Source organism: Eleutherodactylus coqui, chromosome 1 (genome assembly GCF_035609145.1).
Source record: "Eleutherodactylus coqui strain aEleCoq1 chromosome 1, aEleCoq1.hap1, whole genome shotgun sequence".
NCBI classification, from domain to species: domain Eukaryota; kingdom Metazoa; phylum Chordata; class Amphibia; order Anura; family Eleutherodactylidae; genus Eleutherodactylus; species Eleutherodactylus coqui.
Genome location: NC_089837.1, coordinates 347,138,680 through 347,160,409, shown reverse-complemented (window position 1 = coordinate 347,160,409; position 21,730 = coordinate 347,138,680). Strand labels below are relative to the sequence as shown.

The 21,730-nt window shown below is 42.4% G+C and overlaps 1 protein-coding gene across 1 annotated transcript in view; it reads left to right on the top strand.

The window, feature by feature from the left end:
* GALNT17 (polypeptide N-acetylgalactosaminyltransferase 17) overlaps positions 1-21,730 on the top strand; it is a 357,786-nt gene that overhangs the window by 314,702 nt on the left and 21,354 nt on the right. The window lies entirely within an intron of this gene.

Below are 21,730 nucleotides of genomic sequence, written 5' to 3'. Positions count from 1 at the left end.
TCAAAGATGCTAAATAAAGAGGGACGGGGAAGAACTGCATGTCTGCAGTTTTACTGAGAGATAATTAGCTTTCTGAATATTTCCTTGTTTTTCAATTGATTTGCATTTTGTTTCCTAATAGAATATTCATGTCATCAGAAGCTTCATTGGGCATTGTTCAATATAAAAAATATAGAAAACTCCCCAGAAAACGACAACTATTTAAATATTGGACTTAACCCTTTCCAATCCAATTCATATCCTGGTTTTCCTAGGGGGCTTACTCTTTTTCTGCGGTTATACAACGGCGCTATATGCTGGCTAAAGCCAGTACTGCATAAAGTGACATGTTGGATAGGCTCCGACAGCAGAGAGGCTGGCAATATACAGTAAGAGAACCCCGACGGATGTCTTCCAACATCGGAGCTGTACAGCCTTACATCATAATTAGAGATGAGCGAGCATACTCGTCCAAGCTTGATGCTCGTTCGAATATTAGGGTGCTCGAGATGCTCGTCACTCGAGACGAGCACCACGCGGTACTCGTCTCGATTAAACGAGCACTGACCATTGAATTCAATGGAGCCGGCAATACAGCTGGCTCCATTGAAAGCAATGGGCTGCCGGTGATCTCAGGATGAATTTTCGGGAAGGGCTTAAAAATATAAGCCCTTACCTGAAAATCATCCTAAAATGTGTAAAAATAAAAAAAATAAAAAATGTCAGCATAAAGATCGTTCTCCTCTGCCATAGCTGTAACAGCTGTGGCAGAGAAGAACAATGTTAGCCCATTGAAAGCAATGGGCTGCCGGCGAGCGCGGGAGTGAGACCCCCCCCCCCCCCCCCGCACTGTCAGCATAAAGATCGTTCTCCTCTGCCACAGCTGTAAGAACGATGTTAGCCCATTGAATTCAATGGAGCCGGCTGTATTGAAAGCAATGGGCTGCCGGCGAGCACGGGATGAATTTTCAGGAAGGGCTTAAAAATATAAGCCCTTACCTGAAAATCATCCTAAAATGTGTAACAATAAAAAAAAAATGTATACTCACCTTTCCGCTGCAGCCGGAGTTCAGCCGCGTCTGGCCGGCAGTTCTCCTGAACTGCTCTGACTAGTATTCAGCAGCCGGGGATTTAAAATCCCCGTCTGCTGAATGAGCTGCCTCTGATTGGTCACAGCCTCACCAATCAGAGGCAGCTCTCACTCACACCCATTCATGAATTCATGAATGGGTGAGTGCTGCCTCTGATTGGCTCAGCGCAGGGACCAATCAGTGGCAGCTCTCAGCTGTCAATCAGAGGCAGCACTCACTCACCCATTCATGAATTCATGAATGGGTGTGAGTGAGAGCTGCCTCTGATTGGTGAGGCTGTGACCAATCAGAGGCAGCTCATTCAGCAGGCGGGAATTTTAAATCCCCGGCTGCTGAATACTACTCAGAGCAGTTCAGAAGAACTGCCGGCCAGACGCGGCTGAACTCCGGCTTCAGCGGAAAGGTCAGTATAAATTTTTCTTTTTTCTTTTTACACATTTTAGGATGGTTTTCAGGTAAGGGCTAGAGATGAGTGAACGTACTCGTTTTGAGTAATTACTCGATCGAGCAATGCGATTTTCGAGTACTTCACTACTCGGGTGAAAAGATTTTGGGGGGAAATGGGGGGCGGGGGGAGGCGTGGCAGAGCGGGGGTAGCAGTGGGGAACAGGGGGGAGCCCTCTCTCTCTCCCTCAACCCCCACTCCCCGTTGCAACCCCCCACTCACCCACGGCGCCCCCCAAATCTTTTCGCCCGAGTACGGAAGTACTCGAAAATCGCGGCGCTCGGGCGAAAAAGGGGCGTGGCCGAGTAGGTTCGCTCATCTCTAGTAGGGTCTTATATTTTTAAGCCCTTCCCGAGAATTCATCCCGCGCTCGCCGGCAGCCCATTGCTTTCAATGGAGCCGGCTGTATTGCCGGCTCCATTGAATTCAATGGGCTAACATCGTTCTTCTCTGCCACAGCTGTTACAGCTGTGGCAGAGGAGAACGATCTTTATGCTGACAGTGCGGGGGGGGCCCACTCTTGCCGCTATTGTGGCTTAATAGTGGGACCTGGGAACTTGAGATGCAGCCCAACATGTAGCCCCTCGCCTGCCCTATCCATTTCTGTGTCGTTCCCATCACTTTCGTGAATTTCCCAGATTTTCACAAATGAAAACCTTAGCGACCATCGGCGATATACAAAAATGCTCGGGTCGCCCATTGACTTTAATGGGGTTCGTTACTCGAAACGAACCCTCGAGCATCGCGGGAAGTTCGACTCGAGCAACGAGCACTCGAGCATTTTGGTGCTCGCTCATCTCTAATCATAATCTTTTTAGACGTCAGACAGTGGATTGGAAAGGGTTAAGAGAGCAAGGACTTTCCACTTTATTATAGTAGAAACTATTGTTTATGTTTGAAGCTTTAAATGGCAACCGGATCATTTTAGAGCACGGTACTTTATTTCTCCAAACTAATTAAAGTACCATGAAGTACATATGGCAGTATTTTATTATCTAATGATGTGTGCTTGCTCATGTTGTTCATTCATGACTACCGAATACCAGAAATTGTTATATTTTAATATGTTTTCCATAGTTATGTTCTTTTCATTGTACTTTATAACTTTGTTGTGCTGCTATTGTCATATATGTAGCTTTTGGCTACTTTTATATTAAACATACTGTAGTTATTTAGTGTGAAAGCTACAACAGTGCAGATTCTATTGCAGCATTACATTCTCATTTCTAGGTTGCTTTATCAATTGGTGAGAAAAAAAAGAAAATTTAATTTTCCATTTTTATGCTTATATTTATAATTGTAAATCAAATGCACGGGACAGCATTCCTTCGGGTCAGTTCCAAAAAGGTTTTATTTTGCCACTAAACTTTTTATTAGATCCAATATACACAGCTTGTGATAACAATGTAATAATTTGAGCACAATTTTGGACTAAAATCCTTCAACAGGCAGAGAGAGTAGATGACTAATAGAAGAAAAAGTCCGAAGGTGAAGACGCAGGAGCAAATCCACCATATTCAAACTGCCTGAAGCCACACGGCTTTTACCATTTATATTCTCACCCAGTGGCATAGCTACAGGGGTTTGTGACATTATAATGTCTGTTTTGTCCCTCTTTCTGGCCACCTAGCGTTGCTATCCTATCGACGCTAACTTTCTTTTAGTGCTGGTCAGGCACTTATCTTGCAGCATCACAGCCGGACTCCCCTGTGTCTGCAATACGGTCTGAACACTGGAGAGCAAAATATAACAAAAAACTATGTAAGGACAGTGCTCGCAGAGAGAATTCAATAAAAATAGCCTCTTTGGCTGAATAAGTAAGAGTAAACTTACCCGGTGTTTAGTAGGACCCTCATTAGGGACGCACTAACACCCCATATCCACGTGAGCTTTGAAAACAATGATTGATTAATCAATCCTCCTCCAGAGTTCCTTTTTATCCTGTCAGGCTAGAGACTAGGAGAGCCAGCAGATACTATCAAACGTATCCTTGCAGGGATCCGTGTGTAAACAATGAAAGTAAATAGGAAAAAAGACCTGCGCTCCTTAAGGAAAGTATCCTCTGGTACCAAATAAGAGATACAACCTCTGTTTATTCCGTACGACGCGTTTCGTCCTTAGGACTTTATCAAGTACATACATATTAAACAACAACAACACTTTATATAGTATAGGTATTTACTAGAGATGAGCGAACGTACTCGTCCGAGCTTGATGCTCGGGCGAATATTAGGGTGTTCGGGATGTTCGTTATTCGTAACGAACACCACACGATGTTCGGATGTTCGGGTTACTTTAACTTTCTTCCCTGAGAAATCATTTCTATATGCGCTCAATGGGGCCGGCGGCAGCAGCGCCAACCCCATTGAGAACATATAGAAGACAAATCCTTCTTCTCTGCCACAGCTGTAACAGCTGTGACAGAGAAGAACGATGTTTGCCCATTGAATTCAATGGAGCCGTCAATACAGCCGACTCCACTGAATGCAATGGGCTGCCGGCGATCGCGGGATGAATTGTCGGAAAGGGGTTAAATATATAAGCCCTTTCCTGCAATTCATCCAGAAATGTGTAAAAATAAAAAATATATATATACTCACCTGGTGCCGACAGACGGAGTTCAGCGCGGCAGGCTGCAGTTCTCCTGAACTGCTCTGAACAGCTGTTAGTAGTATTCAGCAGCCGGGGATTTAAAATCCCCGCCTGCTGAATAAGATGCCTCTGAATGGTCACAGCCTGACCAATCAGAGGCCAGCCCTCACTCACACCCATTCATGAATTCATGAATGGGTGAGTGAGGGCTGCCTCTGATTGGCTCAGGGGCACTCTCCTGCCCCTGAGCCAATCAGAGGCAGCCCTCACTCACCCATTCATGAATTCATGAATGGGTGTGAGTGAGGGCTGGCCTCTGATTGGTCAGGCTGTGACCATTCAGAGGCATCTTATTCAGCAGGCGGGGATTTTAAATCCCCGGCTGCTGAATACTACTAACAGCTGTTCAGAGCAGTTCAGGAGAACTGCAGCCTGCCGCGCTGAACTCCGTCTGTCGGCACCAGGTGAGTATATATATATTTTTTATTTTTACACATTTCTGGATGAATTGCAGGAAAGGGCTTATATATTTAACCCCTTTCCGACAATTCATCCCGCGATCGCCGGCAGCCCATTGCATTCAGTGGAGTCGGCTGTATTGACGGCTCCTTTGAATTCAATGGGCTAACATCGTTCTTCTCTGCCACAGCTGTTACAGCTGTGGCAGAGGAGAACTTGCTGTGTCGTTCCCATCATTTTCTTGAATTGCCAAGATTTTCACACATGAAAACCTTAGCGAGCATCGGCGAAATACAAAAATGTTCCGGTCGCCCATTGACTTCAATGGGGTTCGTTATTCGAAACGAACACCCGAACATCGCGGGAAGTTCGTTTCGAATAACGCGAACCCGAACATTTTGGTGTTCGCTCATCTTTAGTATTTACCTTTCCTGATGGAGATCCATGGCTGCCTCCGTGTCTCCGGCGCCCTCTGACATCCGCTCTGCGTCCCGCGTCAGACGTTACGCTCGGGTACGCAGCGCGATGACGTCATCACGCTAGACGCTTCCCCTTATGCGGGGAGGAGTTTGGAGCCGGCCAGATCGTATCCTGCACTGTTTGTGCCCTGTAAACTGTCATCCAATTGTGCTTCTAGCCTAAAACACAATTGGAAGCGATTTTATAATACAACTAAAGTGTGCATATAGAAAAGAAGTACCAAACTATTGTTATACATGAAATACAAACTTATATACACAAACTGCATATTAACCCTTTCACTAGTTTATCACCTATAAAAAACTACACATATACATCACTTTTTAAAAAAAAAACATTACTAGATATAAAAATGTCATCTGATTGGTCCCGCTGAGCCAATCAGAGGCAGCAGTCACGCACCCATTCATAAATTCATGAATGGGTGTGTGAGTGGAATCTGCCTCTGATTGGTCAGGCTGTGACCAATTAGAGGCAGCTCATTCAGCAGGCGGGGATTTTAAATCCCCGGCTGCTGAATACTACTCACAGCTGTTCAGAGCAGTTCAGGAGGACTGCCGCTGGCCGCGCTGAACTCCGTCTGCCGGGACCAGGTGAGTATATATATATATTTTTTTTTTTACACATTTCTAGATGAATTGCAGGGAAGGGCTTATATATTTAACCCCTTCCCGACAATTCATCCCGCGATCACCGGCAGCCCATTGCTTTTAATGGAGCCAGCTGTATTGCCGGCTCCATTGAATTCAATGGGCTAACATCGTTCTGCCAGGACAAGGTGAGTATATATATATATTTTTTTACACATTTCTGGATGAATTGCAGGGAAGGGCTTATATATTTAAGCCCTTCCCGACAATGCATCCCGCGCTCGCCGGCAGGCCATTGCTTTCAATGGAGCCGGCTGTATTGCCGGCTCCATTGAATTCAATGGTCAGTGCTCGTTTAATCGAGACGAGTACCGCGTGGTGCTCGTCTCGAGTAACGAGCATCTCGAGCACCCTAATACTCGAACGAGCATCAAGCTCGGACGAGTATGCTCGCTCATCTCTAATCTTAACCCGCATGGGCATTCCAATAAATATATCACATTTTTTGCCCTGCAGGTTAAATGCTGTCTGATTAAAAATTCCTCATCATTAGGTAATTTGATACTGGAGACACAGAGGAGCAGTCAAACTCTGATGCTGCTAGATTAGGTAACTGAGCGGCGCTGACAGGAACTCAAACTTCCTCTCACCACCGCTCAGTTCTCTAAGCCAGCAGGCAGCATTAGAGCCCAACTGTTCCTCTGTGTTTTCAGTGCTCAGACTAGGCTGCAGGCACAGAAAAGGAATCAGGCTATGATAGGTGACTGCCCGGTGCTGACACATAGATAGCAGTGATAGCAATGGTAAGTGCCCAGATCTCAGGGGCTGTGTTGCTAAGAGGCCAAAATTGGGGGTGCATTTACTGAAGGAGCCACATTTGGGGTCACTATTACCATAAAGAGATGCATTTTGGAGCCCTATTACTAAAGGGGCCACATTTGGGAGTACTGCTACAAAAAGGCCCCTCTGGCCAGAGGGTGATGGCTTCCTCATTTCCCTTATGTTTGCATTCATGTATGTTTCTTGTGTGATTGTTCTCAGTTAGAGAAACCAGGTAATCTTGAAGATATGATACCTTTTAATGGACAACAAAAACTCATGATGTTATAACGAGCTTTCGGATCTTCTATGGACCCTTTCCACAGGCTTAATGAAACTGATTTGGATTGGGGTGCGTGTGTGTGTGTATATATATATATATATAATCACGCCTCTTGACCTAAATACAAATGTTCACACACAGAGATTTGAGACTGATTTGCACTTAAAACAATACTTAGATCAAGAAGGGTGTGTCGTCTCTGGATATATATATATATATATATATATATATATATATATATATATATATATATATATATATACCCCATCCAAATCATTACGCCTAAGGAAGGGTCCATTCTGGAAGCTCACTATAACATCATGTCTTTTTGTTAGCCATTAACAGGTATGATATCTGCAAGATTACCTGATTTCTCTTACTGAGAACAATCACTTTGCTCTACTGGCTAACACCATACCAAACCTTTTTTTAGTATGTCTCTAGGTATGGTGTAAACAGTCACGTGTTCTATGGTCTGTGAAGGTGGCCGGACATGGTGTATGAACAGTCCATTTCTGTGTGGTATGCATTTCCTGGTGTGTGGTGTGAACTGTGTCCTGTCTGCTTGGATCATTTACCATCATGGGCGAGGCAGTTCCTTAAGTTCCAGCATGGGGCCATCCCTTTTGGGACGATCGCCCCACTTGCAGGCAGGTCTCCTGGGGTAAGTTGCCTTGTGAGAGTAGGGACGCACAAGACAATGAGGACCATTGTCACAGGCTCATGGGCTTAAGTGTCCTGGCCAAATACGAACCAATACCTCACACCGTATCTATTCCATCTGTTTATGCATGCAGGTATGCTAGGTAAGTGTTTTGGGCATTTGTGAGTCATTGTGTATATCTTCCTGTGAGTCCAGTTAACAGTTCATTAACTTTTGATGTTCTGTGTGTGCATTTGCATAAAGATTGCAGGTTCCAGGGCCAGTGCATCCAGGTTGGACATATTAATCAGCCCATACTTACTCGGTGGGAACTGCGTTTATATCTGGTTGGGATCCCATTAAGGTTTTGTCAGCCCAGCCAAGGGCGGTGACAATTGATATTGCGGAGATTAAACAGCCGCATCTGACTTTGGTGGCTTCAGGAAAGGAGCCTAAACTTGATTTACCTGATCGATTCTCTAGAAAAAGACAGGGATTTCTTTCTTTCAGAGAGTCTTGCAGTAGTATTTCAGGCTACGGATCCAGCGCGTCCTGGGTGGACGTGACAGATGTGCTTCCAGTAGCTGTAACTCAGTAAATCACTCGCTATTACTTCGAGCAGCGCGTCTATGTGAGTTTTTACCTCTTCAGCAGCTTCCCCCTTCCCTCTTATTTCCTCTCCATAGACTTCTACCGGCAGCATGAGTCATCAGCTTCCTCCACTTGTTGAGTTTTGTTAGTAAAGACGGACTTTACTTGACAACAGAAGTTGACTTAAACTTAGAAAGAAGATAGACCCCTCATGACTGGCACTTTATAATCATTTTTCAGTACAAAAACATCATTTTAAGTGATTTGCACTTTTTGCTAGTTATCACATTGGCTATCATATTAACACAAATTGCCTCAAAGTGTATTGACCATTTAGGCTCTCATGCTCTCTCTAGTGGTGGCTGCAGGCAGCTAGAATATTATGCTTTAAATTTATATGCACATGGGTGATTTGGATCTCATTTTCAGAAAAATAGCACTCCAACTGGCATGTGATATATTAATAAATGAAACAGCGTAAAATGTTAAACCTATTTATATGGGAAAAAAATGGTAGCCAAGGCTAAAAATTAAGTCTAAAGTTATAGGCTAGGATATGACCAGTTATGATCCAATTACCAGGACTTCACAGCCCTCAGAATGAAGGAGTCACAGCATTAGTTTCAGCTCTGCTGCATACAGTATGTAAGGCAGTTAATATGTATACTTTTATAGCTAAAATATAGTTAGCAAGAGGATGCAGGTAGCCATTCTCTAATTCGATTTAGTGTTTTGTTTATAGTCCGCATTTCCTGTAAAGAGGCCAACATACATATCATTAATTCTTGGAATGGCATGAAACGTATATGTAATTTAAAATCTAATGTGAGCTTAAACAGCAGGGTCAGTAAAAGTTTACCATTGCTCTGAATGATAGAAATGATTATAGTAAAGAAGAACTCGTTGGCATCTTGTAATCAGCAAGCATCAAGATTCATTTGTCCACTTTAATCAAATTCCAAACCATTGCATTGTGGAAAGCATTGACAGCAAAACATGTTGACTATCTGAAAGCTGACAAACGTTCATTGTAATTAAGTTTAAATGAATGTTGACTGCATTCATTTTCCAAAACCTTTATTGTATTATCTTAAGGTTAGAATATTTCACTGAACTGTTTCTCACACTCTACATATTTTCTCATGTTAACCCAAGGATCCCAGAGATACATTAAATGAGTTTTCTACAAAGAGACAGCCGGAATATCATCTCTCTAATGATCTCGGTACCATAACATCTAATAGATCATGGTATTATTTTGTTTCTGATGAATTCAGAAATACATGAATACAGAATTTAACAATAAAAATATGGGGGCATTAACTAAGGCTGGGCTTTCACACACCAGTATTAAGCATGTTGGAACAAGATGTGCCAAATTTATCAAAATTTGGCGTATCAACATCTGCCTGTGTGCCATAACAAGGTTATGAGCATAGCTTTGTTTTTGTCTGCTGGAGACCACAGTCCACGCTAAGCACCCCGACTTTTTGAAAAATGCTGTAAGCAGTGCAAAATCCAAAAGAGTCTCAGATTTTAGCATAAATATGGCAAGAACCAAAATTTGTGCATTTTTATACTCAGAAAACTGGTTTGGGGTGACTTATTTAAGGCTCATTTACACGGGACGATTATAGTTCAGAGTTGTTCAAATTCCCGCTCTCCCGCTGGAGTTTAGAACGATAGTCGTCTCATGTACATGCATGCAGAAACTGAACAACTGGCCATTCAGTATAAACAGCAGTCATTTGGTTCTGAACAACTGCCTACCTATAGTGAATGGAGGTGGTGGGGGGAAGAGCGATGTAAGCTGTGAGCGATGCCGGCGATACTCCCTCCTGTGTAACAGCGCAGGAGCGAGCTTCACTGGGACGTGCTGCTGGGCATAGTTTGCTCAACAGCACATTCCGTGTAAATGGAGCTTAACACTTTAGTCCTCGTTCACATGAGCGCTCACATGTGCAAAAATCGCATGCACAAAGCAGTAGGCTTGATCTACAATCGTGCATAATTTGCTAGTTCACACTATCCATGGTGCGTGCTTCATGTTATCCAGTTCCATAGGAGTCAAACGGAACTCCTGCACCACACGCACCAAAGATAGGTCAGGTCCTATCTTTTCACGCAAATTTGATGCAACTGTACATTATGTAGCTCAAAGTTGAGGGAACAGGGGTTTCCATGGAGCTGTACTCAGTGGGTCCCCTGTTCCAGCACTGTACATCTGATAAATCAGTGCAGGTACATAGCATGACTCTTTTCAGACAGCTTTAAGAATGGTCCCTCTCCCATAGAAATCAATGATAGAGGCGCATTCACACAGCCTTCTGAAAAGAATCATGCTGTGTATCTGATTTCTAAGTGGTACAGCGCTAAAACGGGGGACCTGATGAGTTTAAAAGCAGCTCCACTGAGTCCTCATTTTCTCACCTTTGAGTCCCTATCATTTATTTTATGGACTTAAAGGTCCAAGTTCATGTTCTCTTTGAATTCTATATTTGGAATATTTCCGTTTGCAAAAGTCAAAGAATTAGTGGTAATCACAGAGAAATATGCTACATAGAGTGAATGTCACAGCCTTTCAAGCTACCAGCACAAAAATTAATAACATTGAAGGAGAGCAGTGCCTACAATGTCAACCCAGGCGGTTGTAGTGTCATTCCAAAGACAGCATGGTAGCATCAAGCAGCATATTAACCCTTTGCAATCCAATTTTGGATTCAGGGTATACTAGGGGGCTTTCTCTTTCTGCCATTGTACAATGGCGCCATCTGCTGGCTAGAGCCAGTACTGTGGTATGGGACATTCTGGAGAGGCCCCCGACAACAGAGGGGACAGTAATATACAGTAAGAATACCCTGCCGGACGTCTTCCGACATCGGAGCTGTACAGCCTTCAAATAGAATGTCTTTAGATGTCAGACAGTGAATTGGGAATGGTTAAAAATGCCACTTGAAAGTAGGAATGTACCTTTTTACTTCTGGAGTCAATAAAATACCTTGGCAGTGGGTTACATACACAAGTGGGGAATCTTCTTACTCAGAAGTGTTTTCTGTACTAATATTGGGTTGCTTATCTCAGTAATGCGCAGTGTTTATGCTGTAATTTCAGATAAACTGACATAAAAATGAAAAATAATATTGTGAAAAAATGGGGAGTTTCAGTTATAAAATATTGTTGAACAGTGTTGAATGCCTTAAAATGTCTATTTTTATTAGTGATTTTATAGGCCTATTAAAGTATGTGACACATCAGGATGATGACATAAAACAAACAATAGATTAGCTCATGGATGCACATAGATAGGTGTGAATATGAAGTTCATCATTTTTAGTTTCTCAACTTCAGCATATATTATATCATCAATATACAATGTGCTTTTGGTGCTTGCCATCGTCTAAAAGGGGTTGTGTCGCGCCGAAACGTTTTTTTTTTCTTTCAATAGGCCCCCCGTTCGGCGCGAGACAAACCCAAGGAATGGGTTAAAAAAAAAAATATATACTACTTACCCGAATCCCCGCTCTGCGACAACTTCTTTCTTCCTTCTCCAAGATGGCCGCCGGGATCTTCACCCACGATGCACTGCGGGTCTTCTCCCATGGTGCACCGTGGGCTCTGTGCGGTCCATTGCCGATTCCAGCCTCCTGATTGGCTGGAATCGGCACATGTGATGGGGCGGAGCTACGATGACGACGCGGGACCAGCTCTCCGGCACGAGCGGCCCCATTCACCAGGCAGAAGACCGGACTGCGCAAGCGCGTCTAAAAACGCCAGAAGACAGTGAATTTAGACGGATCCATGGCGACGGGGACGCTAGCAACGGAGCAGGTAAGTGAATAACTTCTGTATGGCTCATAATTAATGCACGATGTATATTACAAAGTGCATTAATATGGCCATACAGAAGTGTATGACCCCACTTGCTGCCGCGAGACAACCCCTTTAAGATTAAGGGTTTCTGCACACGAGCGTGTTTGCGCATGATTTAGTGCATGCAAAATTTGTGCGTGCTAAACACAGAGAATAGAACCGATTGATTTTCATGGGTCCATTCTCTTAAGCCTGTTTTTCACATGCATTTCATTCACTCGCAAAAAAAATAGGTGAAACTGCCATAAACATCTATAGCAGGCTTAAAAATACGGAAGCGGAAAAGTGTGACACTGCGCAAAACGCAGGAAATAGAAGACAGCTGGCTCTTATTAGGCCTAAATACCCATTCAATTCCACAGAAAGGGTGTGTCATGCATGCGCATGACATAGTTCTGTGCACACAAAAAGTACCATACTAGGCTTCAGTCAGACAAGCATTTTTTCCCGCGCATAAATAGGATTCCTATAGAAGAGTTCACATAAATAATACTCGCACCTGCCAAAGTTCGGACATGCGAGGGAACGCCAAAAGGTAGACATGCTGCAATTTTTATCCTCACTGCATTGCTGTGAGCAAAAATCGCTCATGTGAATATGTCCATTCAAAAGAATGGAGTTCATATCCGTGCGAGTTTTGTGCGTCTTGCAATACACAAAACTTGCGCAAGATTCTTTACCTTAAGGGATTCTTTACAGTAATATATTTACATTAGGGGAATCCTCAGGGAGTCCCCTTATCCCCACAGGGACTAACAGGAGTTTACAGCGGGACATTTAAAAGGTGCTTCTGGGCAGCACATTTTAAATACCCGGCTGTAAGTAGCAGGGAATCTATTCCGAGCGCAGGTGTTTCCATAAACTCGTGCTCCCATAGGAGTCAATGGAAACTTCTGCACAGCGCACCAAAGATAGGTCAGGTCCTATCTTTTCTCGCACCATGGAGCTACATGTGACTTGCAGAATGTCCTATCTTTGTTAGGTGTGCGCCGTTTCACGCACCTAACATTTTCTCATATGAACGCTTCTATAGGAACCTATTGGTTCTTATTAGAAGCACATTCAGTGTGCTGCTAGCAGTGCAAAAACGACGCTCGTCTGACCGAGGCCTAGAAGTTCAATTTATATCAGATTGTTTATTCCCCATGGTAAACACCATCAGGAAAAAAAACCCACAATGCTAATTGTTTTTTGGTCACCCATCTCCAAGAAAAAATACAGAGCACCCTGCAAAAAATACGCTCTCACACACCTCTAGCAGCAAAAAAATAAAAGTATGGCTATCAATAGTAGAGCATCAAAAAGAAATTCTCTTTTTAAAAAATATATTTACATTTTTTAAGTAATACGAAATAAGTAGAGATGAGCGAACGTACTCGTTACGAGTACTTACGCACCCGAGCACCGCCATTTTTGAGTACAGCGGTACTCGCGCGTAAAGATTCGGGGGGCGCCGTGGCGGCACGGGGGGTAGCAGTGGGGAGTGGAGGGAGAGGGAGAGAGAGAGGGCTCCCCCCTGTTCCCCGCTGCTCCCCCCCGCACCGCCGCGCCTCTCCCCGCCCCCCGGCGCCCCCCGAATCTTTACGCCCAAGTACTGAAGTACTCGAAAATGGCAGTACTCGGGTGCGTAAGTACTCGTTACGAGTACGTTCGCTCATCTCTAGAAATAAGAAGGCTATATAAATTTATAATCCTACTGTAATCCTACTTACCTCCAGAATTAATATAAAAAGTCATTTTTACCGCACCTAGAACACTGTAAAAATAAACCCCTCAAAAATGGCTAAATTGCATGTTTTTCCTTGTTGTCCCATTTAGAATTTTTTTTTAGGTTTCCCAATATATTATATGGAAAGTTAAATAGTACCAGTGAAAAACAAAGCTCGACCCACAGAAAACAAACCCTGATGTAGCTATGTTGCTGGAAAAATTCAAAAAAAGTTATGATTTTTTTGAAAGTGGGAATAGAAAGAAAAAAAAAAGAATGGATGCTGCAGAAGGGGTTAATTTTCAAATAAAATATTCAGAAGATCTAATGTACTTCACAGGTAAACTTCTATATATGCACTTGGAAAACATCATTTGCTCTTGCCTTGTCTGCATTTGACAGCTATTAGAAGGATTTGAAAATGTAAGCCAGTTAAAGGCATCAAGTGACACCAAATATCAACAGCAAAGGCCAAAGTGTTTGTCACTGCCACCATGAATATCATCAGAAACTCACTAGAACTAATCCTTACTTTTGTGTTCAGCAACATCTGCAGCTGCCATGATTCAAGATGTCATCTGTGAATTATGAGTAATGGTGTGATAATGGATGCGTATAATACATAAAATGCACCCGAACCATAAAAAAACCCTTCGCATTTGCATTCACATTGCTTGTCATGTCTATTGTTTTTTGTGAAGATGCACTAATTCAGCTGTCTCTCTACTATACAATGAATTAGTGGGTTCTTAACGTACCATGATGATTGATTCTAAGGATTACCACAGATCAAGTTTTTCGTATATCTGTGGAAAACTAGACAGCCCATTATGTGCTTACTCATATCTTGGCAGGGGCCTTCTGGCAACGAATACTTAATAGTCTGATAAAGTAAGCAATAAATGACATGCCTATGTATTGGCTTACTTAATGGAAATCTAAAATCCCCTTCTTGTCAGTATCACTTATTTTACATTAGTATTTGTCTAGATGGGAAACTAACAACAGCAGAACAATAAGATTAGACACAATACATTACTTAACCTCCAGATTGAAATATGTATGCTAGATATGAAAATAAGTTACATGTCTGTGCAGTCCAAATCTACTCTATGTAAGAAATTAGAAGTCATTCAGTATTACTAAATTCCAATATGCTCTGTGTTCCAATGTATGCTGCCTCAATGAGAAGCTGTATTCACCCATAGAAGCAGAACAAACACTAGATCTCATTTTTCCCCCCTCACCTTTGCTGTCTCTCTAGCCTCTTGAACTTAACCCATTAAGGACCAAGCACTGTAAATTTACAGTGCTTGGTCCCTGGCTTAAAACCCAGCCATATGTAAAATTATGGATAAAAGCCTCCTGCTTCTGCAATCAATCAGAAGCAGCACAGGTTGTCAGCTGTTAGTCACAACTGATAACCTGGAGGACGAGGGAGAAGTGGGTTTTAACCCTTTCTGGTTCCTTCTTTCTTTAGTACACAGCGCTCAATGAGCACTATGTACTAAAAAGTAAAAGTGGAAGTGTTTCTTCCACTACACGAGTCGGCAGTCACGTAACCATCGGGATTTCCTGCTACAACAGAGCTACAGGGTCGTAGCAGACCCTGATAAGCTCTGCCAGTGACTAATATCACTACAGGGGCTCTTACGGATGCCTGAGCTACAGTTAAAAAATGTCAAATAAAAAAAAACAAAACTTGTGAATGTTCCTCAGAGGTCTTGAATGATGTCATGGTGGACCTAGATAGTAAAAAGAATAATTGCATACATAAAGTAAAAAAAAATTACTGAATAAAACAACAATATATACAAAAAAAAGAAAATAACCCAAAGCTGACGCCAACCAAAGCTGTTGCTATATGCGCTCTGTAATCCAAAACCAAACATGTTATATATCAAAACGTCTGAAACGAAATAAGGAACCCATTCCTATACCTTATTTTAGTGTAAATATACTAATCTATTTAAAAAAAACTATAAATGTTTTAAAAATATCATTTTTTTAGCTTTTTACCCCCAATAAAATTAAAAACCTGGAAAAAAAAAAGTCAGTGAAAAAGATATTTAAAAAATAGCCCTATATGTCGCGGGGGAAAAAAAACGCAGCAAAAATAATTTTGATAGCTAAAGGAAAAAAAGTAGGGCAGTAAATCCACCACATCGCTAAAATCCCTAAAAAGTGTCTGGTCCATAAGGAACAAAACAGTCTGGTCCTTAAGGGGTTAAAGAGGTTGCCTGAGTTGTATGTTTTCAGTAAAACCCTATTCCCCATGCTATAACATAATTAACCTGCATGTACTCACCTCTCCCCGATGTATCCCAAAGCGCCATCATGGGGGTCCAGTCTGAAAGCATGTATACAGACAGCCCTAGCCTGTTTATGGGATGTCATAGGTGCTGCGGCCAGTGACAAAGCACAGCACTTGATTGCTGAGCCCTGTCATTGGCTACAGCAGCCTGTGACTTCCCCTAACTGGGCAGGACTGCAGCTACTAAACAAACAAAAGAATGGAGGACCGAGCCATGGCACAGGACACAGCAGGGGGAGGAGAGTACATGCCGGTTAGTTATATTATAGCATGCGGAATGGAGTTTTATGGAAAAGTTTCAACTCAGATATGCCCTTTAACTTTCCCTATAGCTCACCATAGTTTATTTACAGTTTTTGTTCCTTTTACTGCAAATACCCTGCACCACCCCAGGGTTGAAGCTAACACACACTCTTATGCCCCTTTTACATGGGATGAATCCAGTTTGAACAAGCGAGTTGTTGTTCAATTTGTTTGAGTGTTTAGACAGGCAGATCATCATTGAGAATCATTCACTTCTCTTTCAGTACTTCACATTCCTATGTGGAGCAGGGAGTGTTTAGATGTAACGAGAAGCGAGTGAGCCAGCCATGATTTTATGCAGGTAGAACACTGGCATTACACTAGTATGTGGTCATGTTTCTTCCTTTTACGCACACAGTGCAATCTTTTTTACGCGCGTAAAAACGCCCGTGTGACTGAGCCCTTATGTAGTTTTATTTTGCTGTACTACTTTTTTTTTTCAAAGACATTTAATTTTTAAAAAATTATTTTCTGCTGCGATCTTTTGTGCGCAATAACGTTTTTATTTTTCTGTCCACATAATTGTCCAAGGGTTCATTTTTTGCGGGACATGTGTTTGTGTTAGTACCATTTTGGAATACATATTACTTTTTGATCACTTTTTATTGTATTTTTTTCTTGGAGACAGAATGACAAAAAAGCGCATTTCTGGCGTTATTTTTTTCCCGAGAACGTTCACCATGTGGGATAAATGATGCATTACTTTGATTGGTCTGACTTTTTAAAAACCTCCCACTCCTGAAAGGGCTGTGTCCGATTGGCTAAGTGCTCAGCCAATCACAGGCAGCTCTCAGTCATCCATTGAATTTCTAAATTCAATTTCTAAAGTTTGCCTCAGTGTTTAGTGACGAGGCGACTCCCCATTGGGAAAATGTACCTTTCTGGCATGCGAATGTCCTATCTTTTGCAGGTGCGTGAATTTGCATGCCTGCAAAAGACGGACATGTGAACACACCATTGGGAATCAATGGTTCTAAGAGACGCACTGTTTTGTGCACATAGGTGCACGCAACACAACGCTCGTGTGAGCGGGGCCTTAGACTGCAGAGTCAAAAATGATTGACAGTCCAAAATTCATGCATTTAAGTGGGAGAAAACAAATGCCTCTCAATGATGTACATAACCTTCAAGTGTCTTGATATTCACATGTTTAATGTTTCCACTTCTACTTTCTACAATTAGTCAAAAATTATCCAGACACCAGCTGAAGAATTTATTTTAATAAACTTTCAAAAAAGACAAGTGCATTATATTTCAACGTAATCTCTCTGCTTTTCAATACTCTTTTTTCATCTGTCAACAAGCTTTTGTATTCCCTCATTAAAAATGTTTTAGGCTGAGTTGTGAGCCACGAATGCACCACTGTCTTCACCTCTTCATCAGACGTTACTCATTGTCCTCTTAAAGCTTCTTTCAGGGGACCAAACAAGTGATAATCCAATCGGGCAAGATCAAAACTATAGGTATATATATATATATATATATATATATATGCTATAACACCTCAAAATGAATATTTTCTCTGGTAATATTCCAATACTTGGCCTTGAGCATCCCATGAAACTGTAAGCATCAATTTTTCAGTTGATGGTTGACTCTTGAGTTCTTTCTTGGTCGGCGATTGAGGATGTTTCCATTCCACACTCTGATGTTTACATACATGCTAAAGGAATGAATCACTGCACACTGCTCTACTTTAGCGCAAATCACAGGTGGGGCAGCCATTTTTTCGTTTACTGTTATCACAAATTAGCTGACAAAGCACATTCAAACCTTCACAGCAGTGATTGAGGAGACAGTGACCTACAATGGAAAGCGTTGATAAGACATTGCGGCCAACAGGAGTTTTATTATAACTGCAGTGCGGATAATATTTGACTCACCTGTATATCTTGACTTTATGACTCAAACGGCCACTGTTTTCTCCAGCACCATAATAACTTCAGTTATTAATCCACTCTAATGGACCTTTCACAGGGGATGGAATAGGCCGCAATATGCACCGCAATCTGCAGTAAATAATGCACCAAAATCTGCAGACTACCAGTGAATTTTGATGCGGACTTGAAAATGGCTTAAAAACCATGCCTGAAATTTTACATCAAAATACTAAGTTAGACATACAGATATTGGTGCAAAATTCCACAGCTGCAGATTTGGCTGCGTCCTCTTGCGTAATTCCATCATGTGTGAAAGGCTCCTTCAGGTGAGTTGACACAGAAAAATCTGCTTCAAACCAGCTCCACATTTGCTGCAGATAAAACCGCAGATTTCACCTTTTTATTTTAAGGCAAAAAAGTTGTCAGCAGCACAATATGAGTACCATATGGTTTGAACAGGTATCCTTGACAAAGACTCTTGTAGTCGAAACGTCGTGTTTTTCTGTCTGGGAGGAAAGAAATAAAGAAACTTCATTGCTTTGCACCTTGATCTGCTGTTTCCACTACTTCACCACCTTTTTATTTTAAGGCCTCATGTCCACTAGGAAAAATTCGGGCCCGAGCGGATTCTCCATGCATAATCCAGCAGCAGGTCCCTCCTTTCCTGTGGACATAAGGCCTGAAAATTGAATTTAACTCACGTGTTGGGACGCTTCAGGTTCCCGTCCGTTGCGGCCGGATCTTCTTTGCTTCTGCCTGGCGGATCTGCTCGGCACGCGGCACGCATGCGCCGTGCACTTCTTTTTTTTTCTGAACTCCTGCTCTCCTGCGCTTCCGCGCCGGAGAGCAGTGAGTCAGCTGCAGGTGTACCACGGATCCGGGTGACTTCCATAGGCTTCAGGTTCCGTCCCCGAGGGAGACCCGCACTTAAATGGAGCATGCTGCAGGTGTTTTCCCGCACATGCGATCCGCGGGCGGGGAAAATTGACATCCCAGGTATTTACTTACCTGCAGGTGTCCAATGCATTCCTATGGGCGCGGAGCACGCGTGCGGGACACCCGCACAGATTTCCTTAATCTATTTATCCAGTGGACATGAGGCCTAAGGGGGATGAAATCTGCAGTGAAAATCTACAACACAAATTGATATGTTGCAGATTTAAACATTTCCAACGCACGTCAAATCCTACAATATTTATTAAGATCTCATCCATATTGCCAGAACTGCAATTCACTGTGAATTTTCTGTGTCTATATGCACAGATAATAGGCATTATTTCCAAAATATGTGGCATTCATTAACTTCTTATGGACAAGAGTGTTTTGGTCCTAACTAAGGGACTAGACACTTTTTACCATTTTTTTGCGTTTGGTGGTTTTATGGTGTGCTTTTTTTTCTTGGGCTACCAAAATTATTTCTGCTCAATTTTAGTTCTTTATTTAGAATTAGTACATAAAAGGGGTTTTATGAGTTCCCGTGCCCAAAACTATATAAAATAAATATACTCACTTTCCAATGGTCTGCCGCCGATAATTCAGACAACTCCTGTAATTCTAGCTCCAATTGTGGCAACTTGTGATGGGTGTCAATTGTTTCTAACTGCCAGCACCCCTTGGGTATGAAGTGGACTCAGCTACCGAGCCTGCTTCATGCTCGGCCTTTACCTCTTTGACATACATGTATTATAGTTTAGAAACAGTTCCATTGATATTACACTTGCTTTGTATAAGCTCCGGCCTCTACACCAGCCCCCATCCCACAAAATGGTGCTGTCTGAGGTGAGTGGCTCAACTCACCACCTGGCAGATGCACCTCTGGATGGATGTGGCACCTTTCTAAAGTTTGTCTCAGGCAGCAGAGAGGCTTGGTTCACATCTTCTTATGCTATATCATTAGCTATCAATCACAGTTAATGGCATCCCATGTCCAACATGGCTTTCCCAATCTTCTGTTCTACCTAAACTCGTAAGTCTACTGCCCCATAATAACATTCTTCTCTGACTTTCAAACTGGGCATCCAAGCCCTTTCCACATCTTGCTGCCTCTACTTCAAAACATTTCTCAAATACTCTCTTACCTCAAACTTGAGTAAGCAAAGAATGCTGGCAAATGCTCTCATCATTTCCTACCTTAGTTATTGCAATATCCTTCTTTTTGACCTGTCATCTAACAGTCTTGCATGCCTCTAATCCGTTCTCAATTCTGCTGGCTGGCTAGTCCACCTCACTGCTCTTTACACCTCTGCTTCTTTTTTCCTGGCAATCCATTTACTGGCTACCTATTTTCTTTGTGTGGTGCAGAGTGTTAAGGCAGCAGAAATGCAGTCCTAAACTCTCGCTTACGACCTGGAGGTTGCAGGTTCAATCCCTGCATGGTTCAGGTAGCCGGCTCAAGGTCGACTCAGCCTTCCTTCCTTCCTTCCGAGGTCAGTAAAATGAGTTCCCAGCTTGGTGGGGGGTAATAAATTACCTGAAAGTGCTGCGGAATAAGTTGGCACTACACAAATAACAAGATTTATTATTCTCTCCATACATCTCTGACTGGTGCCTCTCTACATGTAATCTCTGGTCTTCACAAAACCTCCTTTTCTGCTCTCCTCCTCACATTATCATCTTAAAGATGTGTCCCATACATCCCCAATAATCTGGAAGGTGCATACCACTTCTACACTGAAAAGACTCAACCCTCATCTTCTGTATCCTTAATGCTTCCATAGTAGATTATAAGCCTTCATGGGCAGAGTCTTCTCTCCTCCTGTACCAGTCTATTATAAGGCGGTGAAGCAACCTTTTTAGATAAATATTATGTACTGTTATAGCTCTGCTGGACAGAACCAGAGGTATCTAGTGTTCAGTAAGCTAGACTGAGTTAAAAGAACAAAATTTATGCAGCCTGATGGGAGATCTATCATGCGATTGTGGAAAGACTAGTTTGCCATGTTCAAGACATGGGCTTCTCCTAGCATTTGAGATGAATTGAGTTTATTCCTATTTTAGCCAGACAGTTACTATTTTCAATAAGGTTGCTGTTTACTGCAAGAGACCATGTTCATGTGATTTTTAGCTGTGATTTACCTGAACCACACTACATATCTCACTAAATTGGGGCCAACTTGGTGGACAGAATACCCCAAATGAATGGAAAACTGACAAATCAGAAACCCATTGATCTCCATTTCAACAGATTTCTACAATAGCAGAGAGAGAGCTCGATGCTGTTTTCATGATTTTATAAATAAACAAGAACCGAACCCCTGGATGGAAGGTGAAACATGATGTGAACAAGCTCTTACACCGTCACTCATGAGCACAGGGGGATGTGCAGCTGAGCAGCGGGCATTTTTACGCTCGCATAAACTAGTCGATCTGCCAGCGAACAAGCGCTCGCTTGTTTCTTGACTGATCACCGGCCCTTTTACACAACTGTGATAATCAGGCAAATGTCTGGAGGAGCGTCCATGCCTGATAAACAGGCCATGTAAAAGGCCCTTAGTATGGGGAGGGAATCTTAAAGCAGATAACTATACGTCAAGACTATGTTTGTAGGTACATGTAATTAGAGTATATTTCTAGACTCTTTCTTTACAAACTGTATTATGAATTGTAGATGTAAGCTCTAAAAGCTATAAGATATTAGGAAGGATGTTGCTAAGGTAATCAGTTTAAATTAGATTTCATTAGCA